The sequence below is a fragment of the Falco punctatus genome, assembly GCF_963210335.1.
Source record: "Falco punctatus genome assembly, chromosome: 9".
NCBI classification, from domain to species: domain Eukaryota; kingdom Metazoa; phylum Chordata; class Aves; order Falconiformes; family Falconidae; genus Falco; species Falco punctatus.
Genome location: NC_137589.1, coordinates 22,845,230 through 22,870,920, shown reverse-complemented (window position 1 = coordinate 22,870,920; position 25,691 = coordinate 22,845,230). Strand labels below are relative to the sequence as shown.

The 25,691-nt window shown below is 42.9% G+C and overlaps 1 protein-coding gene across 6 annotated transcripts in view; it reads left to right on the top strand.

Moving 5' to 3' along the window:
• The window catches only part of SGMS1 (sphingomyelin synthase 1), a 99,632-nt gene that overhangs the window by 48,324 nt on the left and 25,617 nt on the right, over window positions 1-25,691 (top strand). Inside the window, exon 1 of one of the 6 annotated variants that reach the window (XM_080401708.1) lies at window positions 13,347-13,719. The exons of 2 other annotated variants lie outside the window; for them this stretch is intronic. The gene's annotated coding sequence lies outside the window, so the exon portion shown is untranslated. Of the gene's footprint in view, window positions 1-13,346; window positions 13,791-17,816; window positions 17,956-25,691 lie in introns of those variants that run through there. 3 more of the 6 variants (XM_080401707.1, XM_080401706.1, XM_080401710.1) reach the window with 3 other exon arrangements.

Here is a 25,691-nt window from a genome sequence, read left to right as displayed (position 1 = left end):
GAGCTTCTTTCATGAGAACCAAAATGCCCAATTTAACAAAACGCCAGTGCTGGTGCGCATTATAAAGACAGAGTTGCTAATGCTTTTATGGCAGTGAGGAGATGAGTTAGGCTGTAATTGGTGGCCTCTCTTTTCCCTTGCAAGTCCAGAGAGGATTTTGTAGTTATTCCTGTGTTTAGTTGTTCTGCTTTATTGGTTTTAATTCAGTATGAAACAGTATTTTATACTGCCTAAGAGAAAAGTACCATATAAACGGGGTTTCTTGTATGCTAAGAGTGCTGCAAATGTAAAGAAACGTAACTCCTTAGCCTCACTAGGATGACTTGCTTTGATGTTTTGAGATGCTGGTCTAATTTTCAAGTTCAGAGCTGCAGGATTTTTAAAGACAAAACTGTAGGTAAGCAGAGCATTTGAGCTACCGTTAAGACCAGGAGATCCGTGCAGTGAATTTATATTGTTTCAGGACTGTCTCTTTCTGAATCTATTGCATTATGCTAAACTCTAGCTTGGCAGCTACAAATGGAATAGTCCCTTAAACCTTCTGTAGCTCCAGTATGAAGCATGCTTAGAGCTCTAGACCCTACCAGAAAATGAACGTTTGACCTAGCTTCAGACCTGGCCCAGCTTGCAGCAGAGGCCAGGCTAGCTGACCCCCAGAAGTCCCTTGCATCTTGGGGCTCTCAGTGGGTCTTGACACTGGACTTGATGACACAAGACAAATGTTGAAAAACACCTATGGTTAGAAGCCATAGTTGTGGATGGCCTTTAAATCCCTGTGAATAAACACATGCAGCAAGTGAGTTTAAAATTGTAGTGTTGTCTGTTTTTTGCTAGGTGAAGAGACTGCCAGTGCTCTGGCCAAAAATGTGACAGCTGTCATGGTAGATCTCAGCTGTGCTCTCCTTCTCCCTGTTCAGCCCCCAGCATGCTCAATGTATTTGCAACGAGAGGAAAAGGAGGAGGAGGTGTGCTAAACTGAGAACCAGTCAAGACAAATGCGCTAACAGTTGGATAGAAACATGTTTTATCTTGAGTTTTTGTACAAAACCCTGAATTCCACACAGAAACTTCCCTGGTCCTGAACTTCTTTTTAGGGTGAAATCTTAGTAGATAGGGTCAGTTTTGTACTTCTGTCCATTACTGATGACCCCCACTGTCCTCTTTTTGCCAGACCACCTCCAGCTGTGGGAACAAGAAGTGTGGGAGATTTAAAGAAATTACAACTTTAATTTAATTCTTGGCCTTAAAATCAAAATCTTTAGGACTTCTGTTCTCTTACAGCAGCAAGAAGTAGTTACTGCCAAGTAAATGAAATCTTTTTTTCTAGTAAACTTAGAAGGTATCTTATGTCTGACTCTTCTTGCTTTGTTATAAAAGAGGAGAATCATTCTCTGTTTTTTAGAGGTGATACAGAGCATTTGTGGAGCTGAGGGTTTTTTGAAGCATTCATTCAAAAAGGTGATGTTAAAGAAAGGGGGGGGGGCAAAACTTGAGGGAGGTGGAGACTGTAAGAGATATTAAAGAATCTGATTATACCTGACAATCTGATGAAACACCTCCTGACTGGTCTGTTACCATTCCCAGTCTCTGATCCCAGTGTCGCATTGAGAAAGCAGAATTTGAGCCAAACCATAGCAAAGGCAAGCTAGCAAGTACTGGAAACTGAATCCTAGTCTCTAGTGAGATACAGCACATGTTAGTTGTCTCCTGCTGAGCTGATGTGTGATATGTCAACATGGTGACATTGTGGGTTTCTGCTGTGGATGGTATCTTAGACAGGACAGAGATGCTTCTTCTGAATGCTTGTGGTTATCACAAATGATACCTTGATTGTGCAAATGAACTGGAAAAATGATCACAGAATCACAGGCTGGTTGAGTTTGGCAGGGGACCTTTTGGAGGTCATCTTGTCCAACCTGCCCTCGTCAAGCAGGGCTACCTAGATCTGATTGCCCAGGACCATGCCCAGCTGGGTTTTAAGTATCTCCAAGGATGGAGGCTCCAAAACTTCTCTGGGCAGCCTAGTGCTGTGTTCAACCACCCTCACAGTAAAACAGTTTTTCTTATGGTCTGATGTGTTTCAGTTTGTGCCATCTTGTCCTGTCACTGGGCACCACTGAGGAGAGCCTGGCTTCTTCCTCTTTGTACTCTCTCTTCAGGCATCTCTATACACTGATCGAAATCCCCCCTGAGCCTTCTCTTGTACCAGTTGAATAGTTCCAGCTCTCTCAGCCGTTTCTCATAAGAGATGCTCCAGTCCCCTAGTCATCTTGGTGGCCCTTTGCTGGACTCTCCGGTATAGGCATGTCTCTTTTGCACTGAGCACAGAACTGGACCCACCTAACTAACACTGTATTAGGAAAATGTCATTGTCAGTGTGCTGCAGAAACTTCCTCAATTGCTTCTACCATGCTGTGTGGTCCCTCCAGCAAGTATCAAGGTGGTGAAAATCCCCCATGAACACCTGTCCTGTCCTTCCTAAAAAGCCTGTGTGCATCCAGATGCTCATCCAGTTGTATGATTTATCTGACCATATCTCTGTGATCACAGACAGAGGTTGTAGCCCTGGCAAGTGCAGGCAGACCACCTGCCCGTTCCCTGTGCTGCATGCAGTGGTGTAAGGGCACTAAAGAGAGGCACCCAAGGGTGCATAGTTCCCAGAAATGGTATGAGAGCTTTCCCAGTAATGCCCTGCAGGTACCTCCATATCTGCATACACACCTTCAGGTCTGTGAGTGAAGGTGGCTTTCCTGAAGTTGCATTGGACGTGCAAAAATATGTGTGAGCTGCCAGGATGGCAGTGTTTGCCGAGCAGAATCAGCACCTCTTCTGGCAAAAGCAAGCAATATGTGAGAAACTCCCTATTACTGGATGGATGCAATATTTATCTTCAGCCTGGCTTTAGTGTCTGAGTCAACGTTGTGCACGTAGCTTTAGAAAAATAAAGACTTTATTTCTGTCTCATTCTCCTCTACTTACATTTTTCCTAACGTAACTGAATATCTACAGAAGGGCTGTATTTCTGCTCTGGTGTGTATCTATATATATACCCTGTGACGTTGCAAGAGTGTTTGCTTTGGAAGAAATCTCTTCATCTGAGCCAAATGGAAACATGCAACATAAAGCCTTCTTTTCTTCTCTGGGTAAGAAGAGGGGCCTGAATAGAAAGTAAGTTATCACTTGGGAAGGACAGGAAGCCTGTGAAGGTAAATGGCCTTATTCTGTTTAACTAATCCAGTAACAAACGCCTCCACAAACCTGAACTTTTAATTATGAGGTAGAATTGGAGGATGGAGGTGTTAAACACTGGGGCAGTATTTTGGAAAGGACCTGTGAAACAAGTTGATGAAAGCCTTTAAGTTTGTCTCCTGGACTGCTTGCATGCACAGCATCCGTGTGCAGGGATTGCTTGTGTCCCCTCGCACTCATTTGAGAAGTCCTGCAGCAAACTTAAAATTGCAGTGATTTGCATAGGTGATGCAGAAAGTCTTTTTCTTCTCCCCAAATATTGTTATTACACTATGGTGGTAGTGATTGACTTCTTTATAGCACAACTGACTTTCAACTCATTTTTGGCTTTCTAAGCAATTCAGAGCTCTGGCTTCTCAAAAACTTCCCAAGACTTTACATTTTTATTGTGCTCACTCTAAATCTAAAGCAATGAATTTGGATGAAATTTTTATTAGGCCAAATAGTCTGTATTTAGCTTGTAGGATAGTTTGCAAACTAAGACTGTTGAGTTTTGGTTTAAGTGTGGTTTGCAGAGGTCTGAAACTGCATTTGCTACTTTTTGCTACTTGTGAGCTGTAGAAGACATAGAAAGTAGCACTTCTTGGCTTGAGGTTTTTCTAAATGCACAGCGTGAAGCTGAGCATGTTTGAACACTATTTTTGCAGAAAGGCTAGTCATCAAGCAAATCTAACATTACTGCATAAACAGGGCAAGAAAGCAAGTCCACCTCTTTAGAAAGCTCAAGTATGTATGTACCTTTACCCTTTTGTACTCCCTATTAGATATCTTAAACTTGTTACAGCATTGCATTTTTGTGAACTGTAATTGAAGGGGCAAAACCTCTGACAGTGGTTTTTACCAAACACAATGTTTACCAGTCAACAGAAGGTCTGCAGAAATACTATTCTTGATTAGTGCTTTTTGTTGTGGATGGGGAAGAAACTAATCTCTCCTTTCTTTAGGAAATGATGGCACACAGCACAATAATACCCAAGAAATATCACTCTTTGGGAGTACTTAAGAAAGGTCTTTAAAAAGAAATGGTCAGTTTCTTTGCCTCAAGATTCTGAGAGTATGGGAACAATGGTGGTGTCCACAGTTTGATACACCCGTCTACCCCACCCAGTTTGCACAGTATCAACTTCAGTTATTTCTGAGTTTGGATAATCCACTGGGAATAACGAAGAAGCATTGGGGTATCGTATCAAGCAGAATTATTCCCCTCGTCTGTGCTTAGGCCATACAGGGACTTGCAGGATCAATAATGAGTTCAGAGTGGTGTGATGGTCTCCTGTGTGGGTTTTGAAAAGATGTACATAGTCTTTCTGTTGTGTGACTAGTGTCAGGAACAGAAATGCAAGTGTGAACACAGTAAATGCCAACAAAAACATATTTCATGAATGCCAGGGGAAGAGTATTTGGCTGTGGTTTGATTTAGAAATTGCTGCTCTGTGTGTACTGTAGCATAGTATATGTACGGTGTAAATATACTTTTAGGGTTTTTTAGTATTCAGAGAACTCCTAGTAGTTTCTCTGCTAAGGATATGTATAGGCTGTGGACACATCTTTGGTCATTAAAACTAACCATAGTGGTAGGAATTGAGTTGAAATGAAATATGCTGCTTACTTGCAAATCAAATCTATGTGCGTTCATCCTTCTAAAGTATCCTGAAGAGATTTAGAAATTGATATACATCAAGCCTCATCTGATGTGAATGCATGCTGCACTGAAGTAGAACTCAAAATGTGCCAGAAAATACAGACTTCAGCTTCTGCCTGAGGTGCACAATGCCTTTTGTGGTCAAAGCTGCTGAGACTTGGCTTCACTGTTCCTTAGGTTGCTGTTCAAGTTAGTGCTTGGTCTTTTAGTCAAAGACACAAATTCACATGCCTGTAGGAAAGTGTACATGTAAGAAATGTCATGAATTGGGATTTCAGTAAATGCTGAATTTGGCGGAGGGGGGGAGGATGATGTGTGTGGTAGGAAGCAGATTTTTAATGGTCCTGGTGGAAGGACCAGGCTGTCACTTTTAATGTTTATACAGAACTGATGGTTGTGCTTCCTATAGGAATAAATTGGACTAGAGGAAACAACTGCCCCATCTGTAAATGTGTTAATCAGAGGGAAAACCCATAAATTAATTAAAGGCCCCATCTTTAAATAAGCAGATGGATGTAGAAGGTAGTACTGGGGTTTTATAATTTTGATGTAACAGAATCTAATACTTTCTGTGTTTGTACTTTGCTGTATTTTGTGTCCTGTGATCATAACCTTTGCTTCAGTGGCACAAGTGATGCTTCCCGTAGGAAGTGTTATACGCTTGCCTTGTGGGACAGCCAAGCCTCCTGGGCCTGGAGCACAAAGCCTGTGCTAAAAGCAGCGAGCACTTTGGTCTTCTTCCTTTCTTGTTTCTCATACACATCACAGAGGTTAAGGTTATGAAAACAAGGTCGAACAGGCCAGCACCTGAAAATAGGATCTGGGAACATTTTTATCACACTTAGATCATTGGTAGAGATACAACTACAATTAGATTTTGAGTTACACCAAAACCAGCCTGTCCCTGTGGTGACATTGCTGTATTTACCCTCTTTTTTGGGAGGAGCATAAGGGAGCATATAAACACACTTCCTTAATAAGCCGTTTGAAACTTTGGTGATTAATGGCTCAGGCTTCCTGAGCGTCTTTTGCTTTCCTTTACTGCTCTGAACTCATCTAGTTATCCTTTGAACCCAGATAAACTCGTGGCACTTGCTGTGTGCTGAGGGTGGAAGTTGCAAGAAGAGGATGTGTGTTGTGATAATGGGATTGCGCAGCTCACCCATGTATAAAGTGGTGATAACGCCAGCTGCACCAACACAGGATATTGGAAATACAACACGCTGTGGTCCTCACAAATAGCTCCTTACTGCTTCTGTTGTGTTGTTCCCTTTGCCCTTGGGATGGAGGAAGTGGATGTTTGAAGCCCTAATTTGCAGTATTAATCCACATAATGCTTATTACTGAGTAAGGTGTTGAATAGGTGGGTATGTCAGAGTCAGTGCTGTTTAACCTGTGAATATTTACTTTCAGTTACATAAGAAAAAAAGGGGAGCTGGAGGCAGTGATTAATTGATAACTGGCATGTGTTTCATCTTTAGAGTCTTAAGAGTGGGGTATACGTTGTTCTGGGTCTGCTACTTGAATATGAGAGAGAAGATGGTCATTGCATGAACAGCAGGTGTAGGTCTTGTGTTCGGGATAACTAACCATCCTGCTGAGGTGCTGCAAAAATGCATTGCAAAATTAATAGCTGGATTTCTCTCTGGTTTCTATTCTGTGTGACTCCTGTGGTGTGCAAAAAAATACTCAGGATGTGGAGAATAGGTTAGTTTATTTTTAACAGGAAAAAGCCCCCTCCACACCCAGGAGCCCTGTTGTTGACCTCTAGCATGAAACATGATCATATCTTAATGCTTGCTTCGGTTTTGGCTGGGTTGGTTTGGGGTTTGGTTTTGTTTTGGTTTTTGTTTGTGGTTTTTTTAAGATGCTAATTTTGCTTTTATTGGAAAGCTTGGCTCCTTTTTAGGTCTCTTGGGTTAATAAGAAACTCCTTTGAAGAGCAAGATAGAGCGTCAGCAGAGCCTGAAGTTGGTATTTGCAGAAGAGTGCAGTGCCGCTGCTGCGGAACAGAGGAAACTGGAGGAAACAGCCAAGTCTCTCATGTGTCTGCCCCTCCTTAGTGCGAAGATCATCATTAGTACAATTTCAAACATCACTTTTAACATAGGGATTGATGGGCAGGCCTCCAAGAAGGCAATACTGTGTGTTAATGTGCATTCAGTATGAACTTTCTTTTCTGAAAGGAGAAGCATTTGCTTAGTAGTGCTCTGCACAAGCCCAAGTATGAACATTTTGGCTCCATTTATACATAACAAATTAGTGACTTGCTATATGCAGCCAGCCATACTTAAAACAAGCAAAGGTATTTTCCTGAAAGATTCTTGACTGCTCCTTGGATAATGGCAGCAGCTGGCATCCATCATTACATGCCATGTTTCTGGATAAGGCCAACTTGATTTGTCAAAAGCTTTAAAGAAGCCAGAGCGCCGGATATGTGCCAAATTACTGGTATAGGAAACCAGGAGCATTGTAGCAAGATGTGGGGCAAATAACAAAGGAATTAACTCTTTGATGGAGAAATCAGTGTGCTACCAGTCTGTGTCCCATTACAGCATTTAGTGAGGAAACACTGTTGCCTGCCTGTAAACCAAAGGACTTTGGGTTGAAATTTTGGATTTGGAACAAGCACAGTAAAATTAATGTTCTGAGGCGGTGACTTCTTTAGCCAGTAGATTTTGACACACCTGGGTAATGAGACTTCTCAGAGTTAAAAATAAGTGGATCAGAGCACAGGAGTGGCACTTCACAAGCTGGAGTGCTGTAGCTGGATGTGGGATGCAGTCACATGTGAACAACGCCCTGCCATGTGAAAAATGTCCTTCTGGTTGAGACTGTGCATTTGTAAAGGCTGTCTTGTTTCTGTTTTTCTATTTTATGGAAAGCTTCATTCTTCTAGGTTAAAATGTGACTGCAGTGATATTAAACACTTGCTTTGAACTGGATATCTGATTGCACATCTGCTGTATGAAAGTGAATTGCAGTAACACAGTGTGCCACCTTGTTTTTCTCTACTCTTGCCTCTGGAGAGGTGCTAGGGGTTCAACTTCACAGAGCAACCTCAGCTTCTAATGGTAGAGCCACCACTGAGAAAATCTGGGTTTCTCTGATGATCTGAAGGGCAACTGTGGCATTTAATCAAGAACAGTAGAAGGATGTACACACCCTACAGCCCAGGGAAGCACACATGATAAGCGAAATGACTGATTTTGTCCATTTACAAAGATGATGCCAGTTAGATGAGAACTCCAGAGGTTTAAGCTGCTTACATGGCTTGGATGGTGCGAGTGGCATGGAGGCTCACTTCATCAGCAACAAAAGGTCCGATGTCCTGGCAGACGTCCAGGGAGTGTGGGGATCAGACTGGTGTCTCTGCCATCCTTTTACAGGTTTCAGTCACAGGAGGGATGCATGTGTGTGTGTGCATGTGTCTGTGTGATCCCTCAGAGCTGTTGCTACGTGGTAGTCCTATGACTGTGCACGGGGTCACATGCAGAAGGAGAATGAACTGGGAGCTGCCCAGGAACAAGATCAGCCAGCCAAAGCATCAGGAGGTTGCAAAACTGATGTGAGGTCAAAGTACAAACACGTGTTCAAATACAACGCCACAGTGTATTTCTTAATTAGCTTTTGAAGGAAGAGCAGGGGCTATTTTCAGCTGAGTTTCCAGAATACACTGGTTTTCTACCAGCTTGTGTGAGCATCCTCTTTGTAAGTGATTTTAAATACACCTTTGTTCTTGGCACACATGCTTAAGCAAGTAGTTTTGAAATTAACTGCTTTGTTGAAGGAAAGATTTTTGTTGGTAACTTAATTCAGCTTAAAAGCAGGTTGACCTTTTTATAGGCAAAGAGAAGTGTGGTTTCCTCTGGACATTACTTGGTGAGTCACACATTACATGACACAGCATTCCTCTATGGAAACTTAATTGCTGGAGCTGATGAGTACATCAGTACTCTGGAACCACCCTTTGTGTTTGATACACCTAAACAACCTGGCATTTCTGGAAATTATTTTAATAAATACTTAATAGATTTTAAACTCAACCTTTAGGTTGTTTCTGGTATATCTCAGAGCCCCATTAAAGTAAATATGGTATTTTTTTCACATTCAAAAGCAACTGTCTGTTCTTAACAGCCTTGCACATAAGTTGTAATGGCTTAGTGCTGTAATCAGATGTAAAAGTAATAAATACTACTATTGTATTATATATGTAAGAATAAAGTTTCAGGTTATTTCTTAATAGGAAAGATGATAGACTGGGGGTGCTGTCCACTGCAGGGTTTTTTTTCAGTTTGTTTTTTTAAACGTACTGGCCTGTTCAAAATCATGTGTTATATCAAACAGGAACATACACATTTCCTGGTTGAAAACCCTCAGAAGACCGGGTGAAGCAGTGGTGGCCAGAACAGGCTTGTTTTAGCAATGAGCATTTTTGCATGTTTAATAAAAAGTACTTCATCTCTGGATCATAAAGCAGATGTGCTGAAAGGTCTCTGCCACAGCTGTTCAAAACTTAACAATGTCCTCAATTTTGGGTTTTTTTTACAAGGATATTTCAGCTTAAGAAAAGTGGTTAAAAAAAACCAGCATGGAGCTGGAAGAAAATATAGGCTTGATATAAATAATAAGCAACAGGGTTTGTTGCATTCACAGCATCTCTGGAGAGATCTGCATTACAGATTGCACAATGAGTTTGCTATAAACTAGGTCACTTGTTTGGGGGGGTTGAAAGTGCTGAAAGAGTAATAAGCAGCAATTTTAGAGTGGTATGGGTTGTTCAGCATGTTCTGATACTAAATGCGAAGTAGAGGGTTTGATGCTTATGGCAAACAGTCATACACTGCAATTGCTAATGCTTCCTTTCAAATGAGCAGGTAGTCACGTTGTAGTTAAGACCCCAGATAGCTTTCCTCTGAAGAGAATGAGCTGTATATTCCAAATAGTGTATTTCAAATAACTTCTAAAAATTTGTCCTTGAGCTGTTGTTGAGTGCGGTGTTTTAAAGTGTTTTGAGGCAAATGAAGATCAGAGTAACTTAACGCTCCTGTAGCACATTGGTCACTGATATATCACAAAAAAAGAATCAGGTTACTTGAAGTTAAATGATGAAAAAAATGCTTAAAAGGTTTTGGGGCATTCGTGGTGGATGTGTGGATTTATATCGCACATGTGAAGTGACATGAACATAACCACTCTGGTAGGTGTCGATCCTAGAAATCAGTAATCAGTCTTTGAACTTGTACCCCCTTTTGTGTTGGTAATGGTTCTTGGTAGCCAGTAAGCCATGTGCCTCCCTGCTGGATCCTGTAAAAATGCTTCCTTTACATCTTTATGCTTTTTGTTTCTCAGCCATGCCCACAGCTCTGTTGGAGGTAGCATCACTGCTGTTTTCCTTCAGCTCTGTTGCAGTGCTTGGGACTTGGGGTTGAGTTTGTTTGATGGTGTGAATAAGTACGGGTTTTTTTCACTTGCACTAAGACTTTACTTTTCACCTTCACTGCTGGATTTCATCTGCTGATGTATAGTTTCTTTACCAATGGGCAAGGAAAAAGGTGACTCAATATAGCCTGGTTACTCTGACTTTTTTTTTATATCTAAGCTGTCAAGGCAAGGAAGACCTTTCACCAGCAAGGCTTTTAGGAGGCGCTTCCTCTCTTGTCATGTATGTATGTATGGTGCTTGAATTACCAAGAAACATTAGTGCTGAAGCTCAGTAGTGGCTATTTCTTTTACGTGCTAGCAGTCAACCTGAAATCTGCTCTTGGGTCACATAACTCATGTCCTGATCAGGAAAGAAGCAAACAGGTCAATGCTCAGTGTCTGTCTCTCTTCTTTGGGCATTGTTACAGTCATCCTCATATTGAAGCGCGATGTGAGAAGGTGGAGTTGAAGCAGACTAACAGCCACTTAACTGAGAGCAGTACTCCCAGATGTTCAGTCCTATAGGAAGAAAATGATGTAATCACTTCAAGTGTCCTCTGTTTTAGCCCTTAGGCTAAATATGCCCTGGCTGAATTGTGTAGGAGAAAAAAAAAACAACCACCAAACCACTTTTGCACATACTTTGGCAGAATTCATTATGTTTCTTTTTATTTGTTCAGGACTTTATAGGGTATTAAGTTGTATCTGTCTGTACCCATGAAATATTTAAATACACAATGATTAAATATGTTGAAAAGGTGTTCCCAAAGCTCACTTCTAATTACCTGTAATACTCGTCAAATTGTTGTCTCTTCTCCATTCTGGCCCCACCTCACTTGTGGGAAAACAGGGCTGGTTTTGTTATGTGCCTTGAGGTCACTGAACCCAAACAGTCATGGATCACTGGGGAAAAAAATTGCAAAGATAATATCTACTGGAGTAATAGAAGAGCATTTTTGTAAAATATGAGTGCATTTATTGTCAGAAGCGAGTTATTAAGTTGGCCTATATCCCCACCAGGTGACTTCTGCTGTCCCATGAGTTGTGCAATGGCCCAAAGTAGACAGGAGCATCATCTACATGACAAGGAATCCATGTCCTGTAGTGTGTCTTCTAATTATTCCTTTGATTTCTCATATATGTGCTCAATTGGAGGAATTTACAGAATTGGTACCGATTGAAGTGCATCTAAAAAATATTTGGATAATGAGTAAAATACCAGTTCTACCCCAGAATCCCTCCTAGGAAGCAGGATGAGGTTGGGCAGATGGATTTATTGAGTGTTAGGAGCTCAGTTACTAAAAGACTACTGGGAAAAAGGCACAAGGAGCTCACTAGTGGCTCATCCACACTCTCTGTCTCTTCCCAGATTTTTAAAAAATAAATTTAAATTTGAAATTTAATATTAACTCTATTTGAAACTTAATTTTAATTGTAAATAAAATGGGCTGAGTTGGACATGACTCTCTGGCCTGCTGGAGGTGCAACTTAATTTACCTGTTAAAATCCTTCCTAAAAGAGCTATGAAAAAGGAAATCTAATGGCTAGTTCACTTGAGCTGGAGTCTGCCAGCTCCCATGTTAATGATGATCTGCAGAAAAAGAAGAATGAGCCTATGTGGTTTTTAATTCATAAATTAGGGGAAAAGCTGTTTGAGAAAGGGACAAGTTGGACCATTGAAGCAGTGTGATTTATTTTTTTTTTTTGTGTTGATATTTAAAACAAAAGACTTCTAAATTAATTAAAGGCAGGGGAATTGGCTGGGCTCACCAACAAAACACAGTGCTTGCTGTGTTCTCCTTGAATTGGTGCTTGAAGACATACAATTTGATGTTCAGTGTCCTTCATCAAAACCTCCTCCTCACCCCTCTCCACACCAGTATTTGAAGGTTACTGACAGACCTGTGGTCTTTGGCTTCTCAGCTTTGTGGAGGAGCTGGTCATGAACGTGTCATTGCATTTGATACCTGGCTGTCTACGTGTGTTAGGAGTAAAGGACTGGTGGGCCATGCTCAGGGGCATGTATCAAAAAACCCAAACCAACTACTCCTTAAAAATACTTTTTATGCATGACAAGATTAATATGGAAGGATTTCTGTGTGCGGCTTCTGGAAAAACTTTTTTCACCCTGTATTTCTTTGATGTGGCTCTGCAGATTCCTTGGTATTACTGGCAACAGGCTCCCTCTCTGATGGGGTTCAGAAAACCTGATGATGCTATTTGTTAATGCTGGTGTCGTCCTTTTTCCCTACATTATTTCATCTGTGGAGTGGAAGCAGGTGACTTCATACGCCTCTGACTTCACTCCTGGACAGTATCTCTCTTGTGTACAGCAGCCAGTGGACTGTGTATTGGAACACACTCTGCTGGCACTGATCATGACATCGGTCTTTGCAACATGTGGCTTCCGGCCGCTTTGTACTGTGGTTTTGTACTCAATTACACAGACCTCCCGTTATCCGGAGGCGAGTGACCAGTAGACATCCTCCACTCCCTCTCGTGCTTACCAGGGATGCTTCACGCCTTCGTTTCGTGCTCATCTGTGCCACCCTCTGTATTTGTGTGTAGGAGGTGCAAGCTTCCTTGATCCTGTATGTTTCCAGTCCTTGGTGTGTCTTTTGGGATAAAGGCTGGATGTGTGCCCTTCGGGGCTGGCGATGCTGCCTACCTGGGGACTCTGCTGCTGGTGGCAGCAGTGGGACGTAGCCAAAAACTTCATTGAAAGGTTGGGGAATTTGTTGTTTTGCTTTTAGTGTTGTGAAATAAGACTTTTTTGTCGTGGGTTTTGGTTTTGTGGGGTTTTTTTGTTGTTGTTGTTGTTTTTTTGTTTTTTTTTTTTTTTCCCCCAGAGTAGGCCTCAACATCTGGTATTTATATACATTGGAAAAATGAATCCTTCTTCCCAGCACTGACTCTTTCTGCTTCACAGTGTCATCTTGAGTCTCTAAAAAGTAATGCTAATGCAAGGTCAACAGATCCGAATGTCGTGTTAACTGTTACTTGGCTGGTAACGGCCGGAGCTGCGGCGAGGCGTTACAGCGGCTGCTGTAGGAAGCTGCAGCCCTCGGGCCGGGCCGCGCCGCCCGGCCTCCGCCGCCGCCTCCTCTCGGCCGTTGCTGACGCACCCGGCGGGGTGAGACGGCGTGGCCGGGCGCAGCGGGGGCGGTCGGTGGCCGCCGGTGGCCGGGTCACCTCTCGCGCTGTCCCTTCCAGCCGCCTCCGGGCCGGGGCGGGGAGCGGCGCTGGGAAGTTGAAAGGCAACTTTTAATTTGAAGGAAGTTCGGCTCGCGGGGGGGACGCCGGCGAGATCCTCGGCTCCGGCAGCCGCTCCGCCGGAGCGGGGCAGGAGGGATCCTGAAAGGCTTCGGCTTGCGGGGCCTGGCCGCTCTGCCTTCCCGCTTGCGGTAAGCACCGCGTCTGCCTGGCAGCAGGGACGAGGAGCTGGCTGCTGTTACCTGCCACCTGATTTCCGTGAGTGAGTAGCTCTCTGGCTCTGGCTGATCCTGTTTTAGTTAGAAGGCGTGTTCGACTGCTGGTGAAGGGCTAGGGGCTGTGATTTGGAAGCAAGCAGAGGACTTGGATACGTTAAGATGTAAAATGCAGCTTTGGGGGATATATTTTTTTTTTTAAGGTGGCACTCAAGCTTATGGTTAGTCTTGTGTTTGTTGGTTGGGTATTTTTTCTGTTTGTTTGTTTGTTTGTCTGTTTGTTTTTGGCTTGTTTTCCTAAATGAAAGCCAGCCAGGCTGCCAGCAACTGGGGGAGCAGCTATCCAGCCGGCAGGTACTCCAGTCTTGTCCCCCCAGATTGTGTCCTGGGTCTGGCATGTTTCCATCAAACGGGTTCCTCTCTCACCACAGCCAGACATTAAGGCATAGTGGAGTTTCTCCGTGGTTTCTACGTTTGGAGGTCTTGTTTGCAGCACACTGGTACCAGGTGATTGGAGTTACAAGGTGTGGCAGTGACGCTTGCATAAACTGAAGTCAGGGACAAGCTGCTGTCCCTTTTGCCATCTTGGGCACCTCTCCCCACCCTAAATCCTCTCCTTAATTGCTGCCAGATATCCCCAGGGCAGTTACAGTGAGTGTTTATGTGAAACGGCAAGTATTTTAGACTTTTTAGATTTTTTAGCAGCTGTCCGTAGGAAGAGTCAGTACCATGCGACTGTGCTGCTCTGCATGTGTCACGGTGTCACACGCCACCCAAAAACGTGAATGCTTCTGTTGTAGAAGAGGGTGGCCCTGGGTGTGTAGAGGAATACAGTGAATCATGAGGAAACCGTGGAAATCTTCTTGGTGAGCTGAACGTGTTTCAGAAAGAGGAATATAATTTTATCCATAAGCTGTGTTTTAGATAGATGTGTAGCTCCATGGTATGTGATCCTATTTGTGCATTTCTGGCGTAGCTGCCTTTTCTTCTCATTATAAACCTCCTTTGAACTGAATACTTTAATCTGGAAGCTCTCTAATGGATCTATAGTGAGGAGTTGAACAATTTTTTTTTTACTTGACCACTGTAGCTCATCTGTGTGTGTGTGTATTTTAATATATAAGTTTGTATGTATATACACAGGAGAGCATCTCCAGGCATTGGTTTTTAGTCTCTGTGTGTGTGTGTATGTGCATAGCTATAAAAATATTTTTTTTAAATCAGCATGGAGTAAGTAAGCTTAGAGGAGCATTAATTTCTTCCTGTTCTGTGAATTATTACCATGCCCACTTCATTTTTGAGTTGATTTGGTTATGCAGATGAAAGCAGGAAAGCAGACTATAGCAAAACACAACCTTATCATACCTGCTTACAGACTGTCAGGTAAATCATTAACGTATGCTCCCAATGCTTGTAAAAGCTGCTAAAGACGTTTCTCACCCCTTTTTCCAGGAGGTGAGAAGTGAAGTTACTTGCAGACCCTCGTTTTGCGAGTGAGTGTTTGCTGCTGTTGTGGTTTCTGTACTGGTTAATAAAGTGATATAGTCTAGTGGATTAAGGATTGCAGAGACCTCCTCCCCATGCACAAAGAATAAATCGTTTTCGTAAGAGAGCAGTTCAAAGTTTCTCCAAGGCAGAGGGGAAAAACACAGCATGCCAGGCTGTGGGATCACCTCATGCATTGCTGTTGTGCTGGAGGAACCGTAGGCCGATGATGCTTTTATTTCATGTGAGCAAGAAACTTGAAATCTGAAGCAGTTGGGTGGTGGTGGTAGATAATAAGTGTTCAACTCTTCATGGAAGTAACTTGAGACCAGAAGAGTTTTGCAGAAGCTGGTGATTAAGACACATAGTTATCCACAAACCAACAAGAGCAGTGTGCTCTCAAGTGCTGTATTGAATGGTAATGCTGCCTTACAGGAGTGGTCCCTCCATCTCTGTCCTGGGAGAGCCGGCCTGGGCAGCTCAGTGCAGATGCAGGTAAGCTTCTCGCCTTTGAGGTTTTAGGGTTGAGAGGTGCTGATTAGGATCTTGGCCAGTTTACGTGAGCCAGGAGGCCAGGAGAGCAGCAGTCCTTTGGACAACCAGGTTGCCATGATCTGTGTTCGGTAAGAGCTGTTGTGGTAGTGGGGAACAGGTTCTCAGGTCTACCTGCCTCCTGTGCTGCCTGTGGATATGGGCCTGTTATGTTCATGGTGGGTTTTTTTTCTTCCTTTGCCACAGCGGCAGCATGACAATTGCTGAATCACATCAGTTTCTGCTGCTTGCCTATCTGTAAATACTGTAACTTATTAATGAAGCTTAATTTTAAATGGGTTCGTGGCTGATGGGCTGTTTTCCTCAGCAGCTTTGTTTCTTGGGATCCTGTGATTCAAATTTGTTTGAGCTGGGAAGATTTGCTGTGGGTCTTGCTGTGCTTAATTTCACACCAGATGTCTGTTTTGCCTTTTGTTTCTGTAGGCATGTAAGAAATGGATTTGTCTGAGGCATTTGGTACTTATAATCTGTACAATCCTGTCTGCATTTGCTTTAAGTTTTAATTGATTGCATTTGCAGTAAGCTTATTTTGTGCAAGAAACTTGGAAGTATAGAAAATTTATAGCACATGAAAACATGTTATATGAGAACAGCAAAAGTAGCCTCATTTGCAATATTTCCAGCCATTGCTTGAGGAAAAGAAAAAGGGCTTAGCTTAAGCAGGACTTAAGCTATTCTAGTTGCCACATCCAAGAGCATGACTCAAAACTTCCAGCTAAACTCATAAGCTCCCTGAATGGACACTGGAGTTGTACCTTGGCCTACCCAGGCTGTGTCCCTTTTAGGTGCCAGGCTCTCAGCCCAGCTGTCTTATCCCAGAGGTCTGCCTCATCCTACAAGGACACTCTCAGTTTTCTTCCTGGAGATGCCTGGGCCTAACAAGACCTTTGAGGGTATAGCTCAGATACCTGGACCTCACTCCAAAAGAAACCTCCAAACCCAAAAGCCTGCTTTGTGCTGTTTCATGTGGCTCAGTGCCTTGCACAGCCTTCACTCTTCAACCCTGAGTTTCTATCTGCCTGTGAAAGCTCAAAACTGCTCTTGCTGCTCAGGAAAGTGCCCTTTTTGCTTGGCTAACTTTACAGGGCGTCTGCATGTTATCTTTTTAAAGCTGAGCTTTGTAAAGCTGTTCTACCACAGGAGGAGAGAATTCAGGGTTTGCTGTGTGTCTTACACCTAATACCAAGTGCCTGAAGGAGGAGATATCCAAGCCTGGAGAGCACAAATCAAAACCATTCCCCAGGACCTGAGGTCTCTGTACTGGGGACATCCTAGCAAGTGCTCTCAAGTGCTGTATTGAATGGTAATGCTGCCTTACAGGAGTGGTCCCTCCATCTCTGTCCTGGGAGAGCCGGCCTGGGCAGCTCAGTGCAGATGCAGGTAAGCTTCTCGCCTTTGAGGTTTTAGGGTTGAGAGGTGCTGATTAGGATCTTGGCCAGTTTACGTGAGCCAGGAGGCCAGGAGAGCAGCAGTCCTTTGGACAACCAGGTTGCCACGATCTGTGTTCGGTAAGAGCTGTTGTGGCCACGGGAGACACAGAAAAATAAGACTGCTCTGTTCCCTCTTGCCTACCTTGAGCTGTGGGCTCAAGGGTAATGTTTGAGTGTCTCTGCTGCCCCTTGTGCACTTGCCATTGGCCTGTGGATGATTTTTTGCCAGGGAAACTTGCCTGATGGAACACTCTGTTGTCTCCAGCTGCTTTCTGCAGCTGTCTACATGGCAAAGAAGGTGGGGAAAATGTTTAAAAATAGAAGGGCATATTAGGAAACTTGAGGTATGGTTTCAACATACGAGTTGCTCTGACAACTCACTGCTGCCACCAAAAGGGGAAGGACTTGCTTATGCTTGTGTGACTGTGCAACCAGCGGGTTCAACTGCCCAGCCCAGCTGAAAAACAGAGAAAGAGCAGTTTTGCCGCCATGCGGTCACCGAAGCACAAGAGTGGAGGGTGATAACACAAGGCAGGAGGGAGGGGTTGCCCCTGAGAAAAGGCTTGTTGAACTCTGTTGGCACAGGTAACCTGAGTTCAGGAGCGCAGCAACTGGAGCTGAATTCAGATGAGTGGCTCGAATGCTTCAGGTCGGTAACATCGGCTCTCCTGCACGCTCGGTTCAGGTTTAAAATCAGAACTACAGTATGCGTGCTGCTGTTTCTAGCAGGGCTGAGCTAATTCAGGTTAGTCTACTCAAGAGCAAAGCCTTAAGAAGACTTACGCTGTTTCAATCGTTTATGTTCTGATAGTTTATGGGGATAGTTTGAGTAGTTGGAAAAAAATACAGAAAGTACCGGGGCCGTAATTTTGCTACTAAATGTAAATTTTCTTGCTTGGTTGTATTACTGCACTCTTACAAGGCATTTTATTTTGCAATAAACATGTGGAGTATCAGGAGAAAAGTAGTCGACAGCCAAGCAAAGGGGAAATACATTGCATGCTTTGTAAGCAGCAAGCTTTTTAAGCATTGCTTTTAGGAAGCGGCCATTATGCAGTGTTTCGTCAGCAACTCTTCACCCAGTGTTTATCGCTGTTCCTTGTGGTTATCACTGGTCCTTGTAACTTTGTCTGGATATGTTTTCTGCTGCCTTTCCTAAAATAAGGGCAAAAGCCAGTTAAAGGAAACCATATTTTCTTTGCTGAAAAGTTTGTTTCCTGAAGCTTTTTTTTGTCTTTGGTTTTAGGGGGATGGGTTTATTTCTGTTTGCTTTCTTTTTTTAACTCTTTGTCAGTCTTGAAAACAGTGTGATTTCTCTAGCTGCCCTTTGGTTCAGACGAGCTCCTGTTGTAGCACCCCCAGCCACACATCAATAACCAGTGAACCATCCTTTTCAGTGCTAAATGAAGAAGAAAATATCCAGGGCTATTTCAGATATCCTGGATATCCATCCTAGATGGATCCTAAAAACCAGCAAGCATGCTGTGCCAAGTAGTCTGTGCTCAGGACATGGTGAAGGGAAAATAGCAGTTAGGTCAACAGAGTGAAATAATGTTTAGGTATATAATATTTAGTTCAGAAAAACTTGTAACGTTAACACCTTCCCAGGGCAAATGACTTGAAGGCAGTCAGCTTGATTCTTTGCAAGGGGCTGTAGATAAAAGCATATCCAGAGCTTGGTGGAATTCAATGTCAATTTAAATTTTACCTCCTGATTTGTGAATCTGGAAATTCTCTCTTTTAAAAATGAATTTAAGTTACTCTTTCAGCCTCTGGACAAGAATCCTGAAGACAAGCAGCTAGTTTTACTCAGTTAAGTTTCAAAATGCTTCAGTATTCTTTATCCCTTGTTACTGGGCTGCTTTTCATAACTAGGTGTAAAAGTTCATTGCTCCCAGTGACAGAAAAAGATCAGTGTAGCAGTCAAGCAGATTTTTCATCAGTAAGAAAGCTAACACTGTTATACTTTATTAATTTTTAAAAATTGTGAAGTTGTACCCAGTTACATTCAACTTACATTGGGGAATCTGATGCTTTGGGATTGCTGAGTATTAAGCATCAAGAATGAGGAGGATTTAGTAGGAGGACCACTGGCTAGTTAGTTTTGGTGCGCCTTTGATTTCAGTTTCTTCATCTTCCCAGCTCTCTGGCTTGCTTCTTTATTATTTCTAACTCCTTTTGTGTTTTGAAATTTTCTCTTCTAATCTCAGCCACGTGCTTTTCTTTGGGGACATTGGTTTGTCTGTTCTAAACTAGTCACACCCTATCCAAATCCGCAGTGAAATCCTGGCATTGTTCAGCACTCAGAAATGTGTTTGCATGTTGTACTTAAGTTAGAACAGCAAAGAATACGGCCTGGGCAAGCCTCAAGAAACTATTTTGTGTTAGTACAGTAGCAGAGAGAGAATGGAGAGACGCTTCAGGTGGCAAGCATATCTGTAGTCCTGTTAAACTTGAAGCAATGAAAAGCAAATAATATATTGCAAAAGCAAAATGAGAAATGAGAGTAACTTTCTGCTGTGTTAGTTTGTTTGTCTTCATGGTTCTCCTTGCAGTTTCAGAAAAAGTTGTGCAACTGTTTGCTAGGGACTGAATTTTAGAGAAATGAAGAAGTTCTTGTAGGGAGGCTCATAACCTAGGAGAACAGTTTGCCCTTGATTTGATTTCTGAGCTACTAAATCTAAATAAACAACCCTCTTCCAGACCCTATATATTTTTAAAGGATAAAAATATCTTCCCCGTATATTAAAAATGTAACTGTCTAGCAAAGGGCTATCTGCAAACATTTTCCCTGTATGTGGTGGCCTGGCTTTTGCAACTTGTGAGAGAAAGGTGACAAAAAAAATTGATCCAATGATTCAGGGTTACTTAAGCTAAAAGCACTCAGTTACTGAATTAGGTTTATCTGGGAGAAAAGTAACGCAGCCTCAGACTTTTGTTAATGTTTAATGTTCTGTAACGGTCTTCCCAGGCATAATTGAGCCATCAGCACAGGAGCGATCCTGTCAGAGGAGTTTATTTTGAGTGATTACAGAGCCTGCTGTAGCTTTCATTTCAGTGCAGCCTGAGCTAATTGATGAACAGGCCCATAATTTATTTACAGTTCTCTTTTTGAGACTGATTCTCCTTCTTTTAAAATCCTTTGGAAGGGGAGGAGGAGGCTGCTAGGGCTCATTGGGCTGCCGGCGCTGCTGCCAGTCTGTCGCAAAGTTACCTGAAATATTCTGCGCTCTGTTTTGGGTGATGGTTTCGCACTGCCCTGGTGTTAGCAGCCTCTCCATTTTCCCCTAAGCCTGTTGACCTTTAATCTGGAGCGTGTGCTGCTTGGCTGGGGAGGGTCTGATGCGTGGGGCTGACACAAGCTGCAGAGCACAGGGGAAAGGAGGGAGGAAAGGGCAGATGCTACTGCGATGAAAAGAAAAATAAGGAAGAAAAAAGCTTGAGGGCATGAACACTCACAGTTTTTTGTCTAGGTTTCGGTTTGAGATGAATGCTCCCGATTCCCCCCCCCCCCCCCCCGCGATGTTGCTAGATTCCAGCATAATACAGTTTGTCTCCTACAGTCTGCTCTAATGATGAATCATAGGTCTGCATCGATAAATCCAGCTTTATGCAGAACTTTGAAATAGGGAGGAACTTCTGTCTGTAATTTCCTCTCAAAATAGGTAAGCAGAAGTGATTTTATACTCAGAAATCACTTTGGGTATGAAGATGACTTCCAGTTCTGTCGAACCTCTGAATAATCGGGGGAGGAGGCAGCCATGAGCTGATGTATGGCTTCAGATTTTCCCCGTGTTTGGGGCAGACCTGCTATTTCTGGATCTTCAGTGGGTTCTTACAACCTTTATAGTCCTGTGTGGTGGGAAAGAGTAGTGTGTGGTCCTTTCAAGACCTGAGCACAACTGTCTTGGAACTTTGTAGGTTCTGTCCTATGCTAGAGAAGTTGCTTGTACAGCTAAGCACAGTGTGAGTCCTGAACTTGGTCAGCTCAAGTCCACTTTGTAAATACAGAGTAGTAAAAAGATAGTCTGAAAATATCTTAGACCACATACGTGATTTTCAAGGGGAAATGTTGTTTTCAGCTGGATTCACAGTTGGTTTTCTTGACTGAACTTTGAGGTGCCAGCTGCCAGTTACTTGGAAGCTGCTGTGCCTTTTGAATCAGGTTTTGCAAATATGAGAAAGGAAACATGCACTGTCAACATGGGCACTGTAACAATATTATTTGTCAGTCAACTGCCTGAAATAATAAAAACAGTAAGAAAAAGGAGATGGCAGTGATAAGGGGCAAGTCTTCCATGGGTAGCTATTATTCTTTCCCAGGGGAATTTGCCAAAGCAATACTTCTGACTGCTAACGCTTGACATTGTAAAGACATTGTGTTTGCACTCAGGTGTGTGGCCAAGTGCTTGGATTGTTTCAGCCATTCTGGCTTAACTACTGAACTGGTGAATGTCCTGCCCATCCCATTGCAAGTGTTGTATTTGGTGGAGATCCACACCAAAATCATCTGATGTTTGTCTTGAGGTTTGATTTTTGCCTTTCACCTCTGGCCTGACTAAATAATACAGGAACCAAAGCAGTTTCTGCTATTTCTAGGCAGCGTGGATCACAAAGGTGAATATAAATACAGCATTTGTTAATGTAAAACTTCCTTGCCTACTACTTGACCCTGAATTCTGTGCCCTCCGTTATGGGACATAAATCACTGAGAACAACAGGATATGTGCAGCATCTACCATAACAGGGCCTGTTGCTTATGGAAGCGTATGCATTTATATTTTACGTCACTGCCTGTCCTTCATATTTTATTTAATGAAGAACGTAGGGAAATTGGTTACTTGGCAAAAACTGGCTTTTTGTGAACTAAGGAAATAGAAGTTTCCTGATTTTTGTGTGTGTGATGTTCCCCTCCCTGCTGGGTGTACCGTTTTTTCTCAGGGTCTTTCTAAATACTGATTCTTCCTCATTACTCCTCAGAAAGTGAGGAAAGTTTTCAGCCCTGCTGTCAACAACCCATATCCTGGAGATCACGGTGTGCCTTCCATCGAGGGCAAGAAATCCCCATAATGTAAAGGAGCGCAGTATCCTTGTGCTGTCTCCACTGGCTTTTCTAGTCTGAGTTAATTGTTTTTCTCCTTAAATGTTAAATCACATGGTACTGTGCATGGCATGTCTTGCATTTCAGCAGGGATGAGGCAGGCTGTGTTAATTGCATGCGTGTGCTGTGGCTGGACTGGGCTGGTTCATGTGCCAGTCATTGCATTTGCCATTTGCCTGTGCTTGATGGGAGATGCTGTTTTATTCCTGGGCTGTTGCTGTGAGGTCAGGCTTTAGTAATCTGGCTGCCGAAGACTGATTCAAACTAGCACAAATTCGTCTCAGGATCAAATTAAGTCAAGTCCCTACATTGTTTCACTAATGATGTGAGATAAAACCTGTAAGTCACTTTTTTTTCAGTGCTGTTGTGGTGTCGCATAGGGTGAGCTGCTGAAATCATCAGTATTTTTGCCACAGTACTTTTAGCCCCTCGCCCACATTAAATATTTGTGAATTTAGGTATTTTCAGACCCAGTGAAAAAGCTTTGGAGTGCCTGAGGACAGATAAGAATATATTTGCTGTTAAAAGCAAGTTTCATGTGTATTTATGTTCTGTGCAATCTCTGATAACGCAGCCCCACCCTCGCCCCCACAAAAACCACCCAAACAACAAAAAAAACCCCTGTAAACCCCACATGCAAATTACTGTGACTGTTTAATAACTTGGTGTGAATACGTTACAGTAGTTGATTTTGTAATTTCCAAAATAGTGCAGTTTTTTTCCCCCATCAGTAGTCATTTCAACAGCTCTGTATTGCTTGGAGGAGAAGCACTAGCATTGCTGGAGGACTGATGGTGAATTTTCCTGATCTTTCTATACAGAATTTTTCTTTTATAAGCTTTTATTGAAATGCCATGTTTTATCAAGTTTGGAAGATCTTGGAGTTGTTCTTAGGACTTACCTAAGATTTGCCTTTCACCTCTTTGGCCTGACTAAATAATACATGAACCAATGCATGTCAGAGCACAGTTCAAGTATAGTCCTGTAGAGCAAGTCTGACCATGGGATGTGTAGGTAAAGCAACAGCTATGTCAGGTTGGCCCTATTTTTTTTTTTCTCTTAAAATATTCTGTTTACTAATGTATTAAGGAGGCATATCTACATTTCCCAGGCCTTGAGGGAGTGCTGGGTAGTCATGGAGCCTGTCATGAGGTGGGTTTTACTGGTGTCTCACTTTCAAGGGCTCCTCTTCAGGTGAGTTTCTGCAGTATCATAACATCGTAACCCCTCCACTGCTCAGATGAGCCCCTGCACGTTAGAAACATCAGTGTAATTGTTACTCCCTTGTTTTGTTTGCTTACTTGGGTATGCATCAGGGATATTGCATCCTGTTGGACATCTCTAGAGAGTGTGACCTCTGAGTGTTTGCGTACGGGAAGGGCTTATTCCCAGTGAGCCTTTTGCACCTTGCTGTTGAAGGTTGATTGAAAGGAGTATTACACTCTCCTGAGTGGCTGCTGCTTTGTTATCTACTTTGCCGTTCATCTTTTAGCTGCAGCCTCAGCAGCTTTTTCCAACCATGCTCTGCTTCTCTTGTGATCTCCCATCCTTCCCCACCAGTCAGCAGAGCTTTGACTTCGTGGTCGACACCAATGTGTCTGGGAGAGGAGGGCTTTGCTCTGCTCCGTGAGGCAGGTCAGAGTTCAGCTATTTTCGAGCTGCACTTCATCAGCATTACTGACTTGCTTTCATTAATACCTTGCTAATCTGGGCTTCGCCCATCTGCTTGCAGGCAGCTATGGCATCTGCATGACCACAGACTTAAATCCTCCCTCCTCTCCCTCCCTCTCATCTCCTTCCTTGTAATTTATTTTGGTTCCTGGAGAATAGTGCCACTGGGTTTCTGTAGTTCTCTTGCTGCTTATTGTCTTCCTTATTGTATGTTAACCTATGTGTGTAGCAGGAGCTATGAAGCCCAGTCCTCTTTTCTCAGGCAAGCAGCTCAGTGATCCTTTTGGGGTGACAGGCATCCTTCAATTGATTATTAAATGGTTAACTCACATGCCTGTTTTCTGGGAAGGAATGCTGATTTTTATTTCCATATACACTTCCCCCCCCCCCCCCCCCCCCCCCCCCCCCGCCAAGGGTGGACGTGACTCTTCAGTTTCTAAACCAAATGAAATTAACTGAGCAATTTGATTTTTTTTGCTGTGAGTAGCATGTGGATGGATCATCTACAGTTGTTACTTGCTTGATAAAACGTGTATGCTGTGATGTAGTCCATGGAGCTTATGTTGGGGTGGATCATAGAAATGACATTATGTCTAGCACTGTGCTACAAGTCATTAACTCCTCCCACCTAATGTGCAGTTCAATGGAAGAAAATACAGATTTTGAGGAGCACATCATATAGTTCATAGTGTACAGCTCCGCTTGCCTTGTTTTAGTTAAAAGAAAATGTTTAGACTAGTAAGCAAAGTTTGCAAGGGGCTGTGCACTCATGCTAGCAGCTGGACAATCATGTGCTGATGATAGCAGGCTGGGTCTGATCCCTCCATCCCTTCTGTGGCAGAAGAGGTATTGTGTGAGCAGCCATCTCCAGAGGCATCTGATTTAGGTATTTTTAACTATTTCTGGTTGTGAAGTGTGAATGAACTGCTGACTGAGCTTTGCACTCTTGTTTTGAGTTGCTTTGCAGCAGTTTTACAGGCTGTGGGTAGGCAGTGGAAGTTCGCTTTCCTCAGGTGGGGAAGTTTGCAAGCTGAAATACTGTTTTTGTTAAATACTATTTATAAATGTAGCTTAATTTCCATGACATGAATGCAAGCTAGTTGTACTTACCCAGTACCTCAAGCTGAGATTCTCTTGTTTGGCTGGAATTATGGGTTACTTTTGAACCGATATAACTGACCTGTTCAAAACCTACCAGTTCAGCATGTGAATCTGTTACACAGTCATCCAGTCTCTCATGTTTGGTGTGCCAGAGGGTGGAGTCACTACTTGAAGAAGAAAGGATGGCCAAGAGCCACCCTGCCTGAGATACTCGCTGGGATCAGAACTGGAATTGCCAGGTGGCTAATGGACGTCTCCATAACAATGTTAGGACAACATGACACAGGTACATCTCCTATGCCTCAAGTGTGTCACTGGAAAAAAGATTTAGAGGTCATTGGATGTCTGTAGGAGGAACTTTTGAGCTTTCAGTTGGTTATTGAAATATTCATGATTTCCAGAACAGTTAGATAGCAAGATACAAGCTTCTTATGTTTCCTTAGCTCTCCTTATTTGTAAACATAGTTGATCATAACCTTGAGCTGAGAAGAATGTTTAAACCAAATTATTTTGCAGACTTTGAACACACTGTCATGATTTTAAGTGACTCTGCTTGTTGTCTTGGAAATTGTTTGACTGATACCTGGTAGTACACACAGTTGCCATCA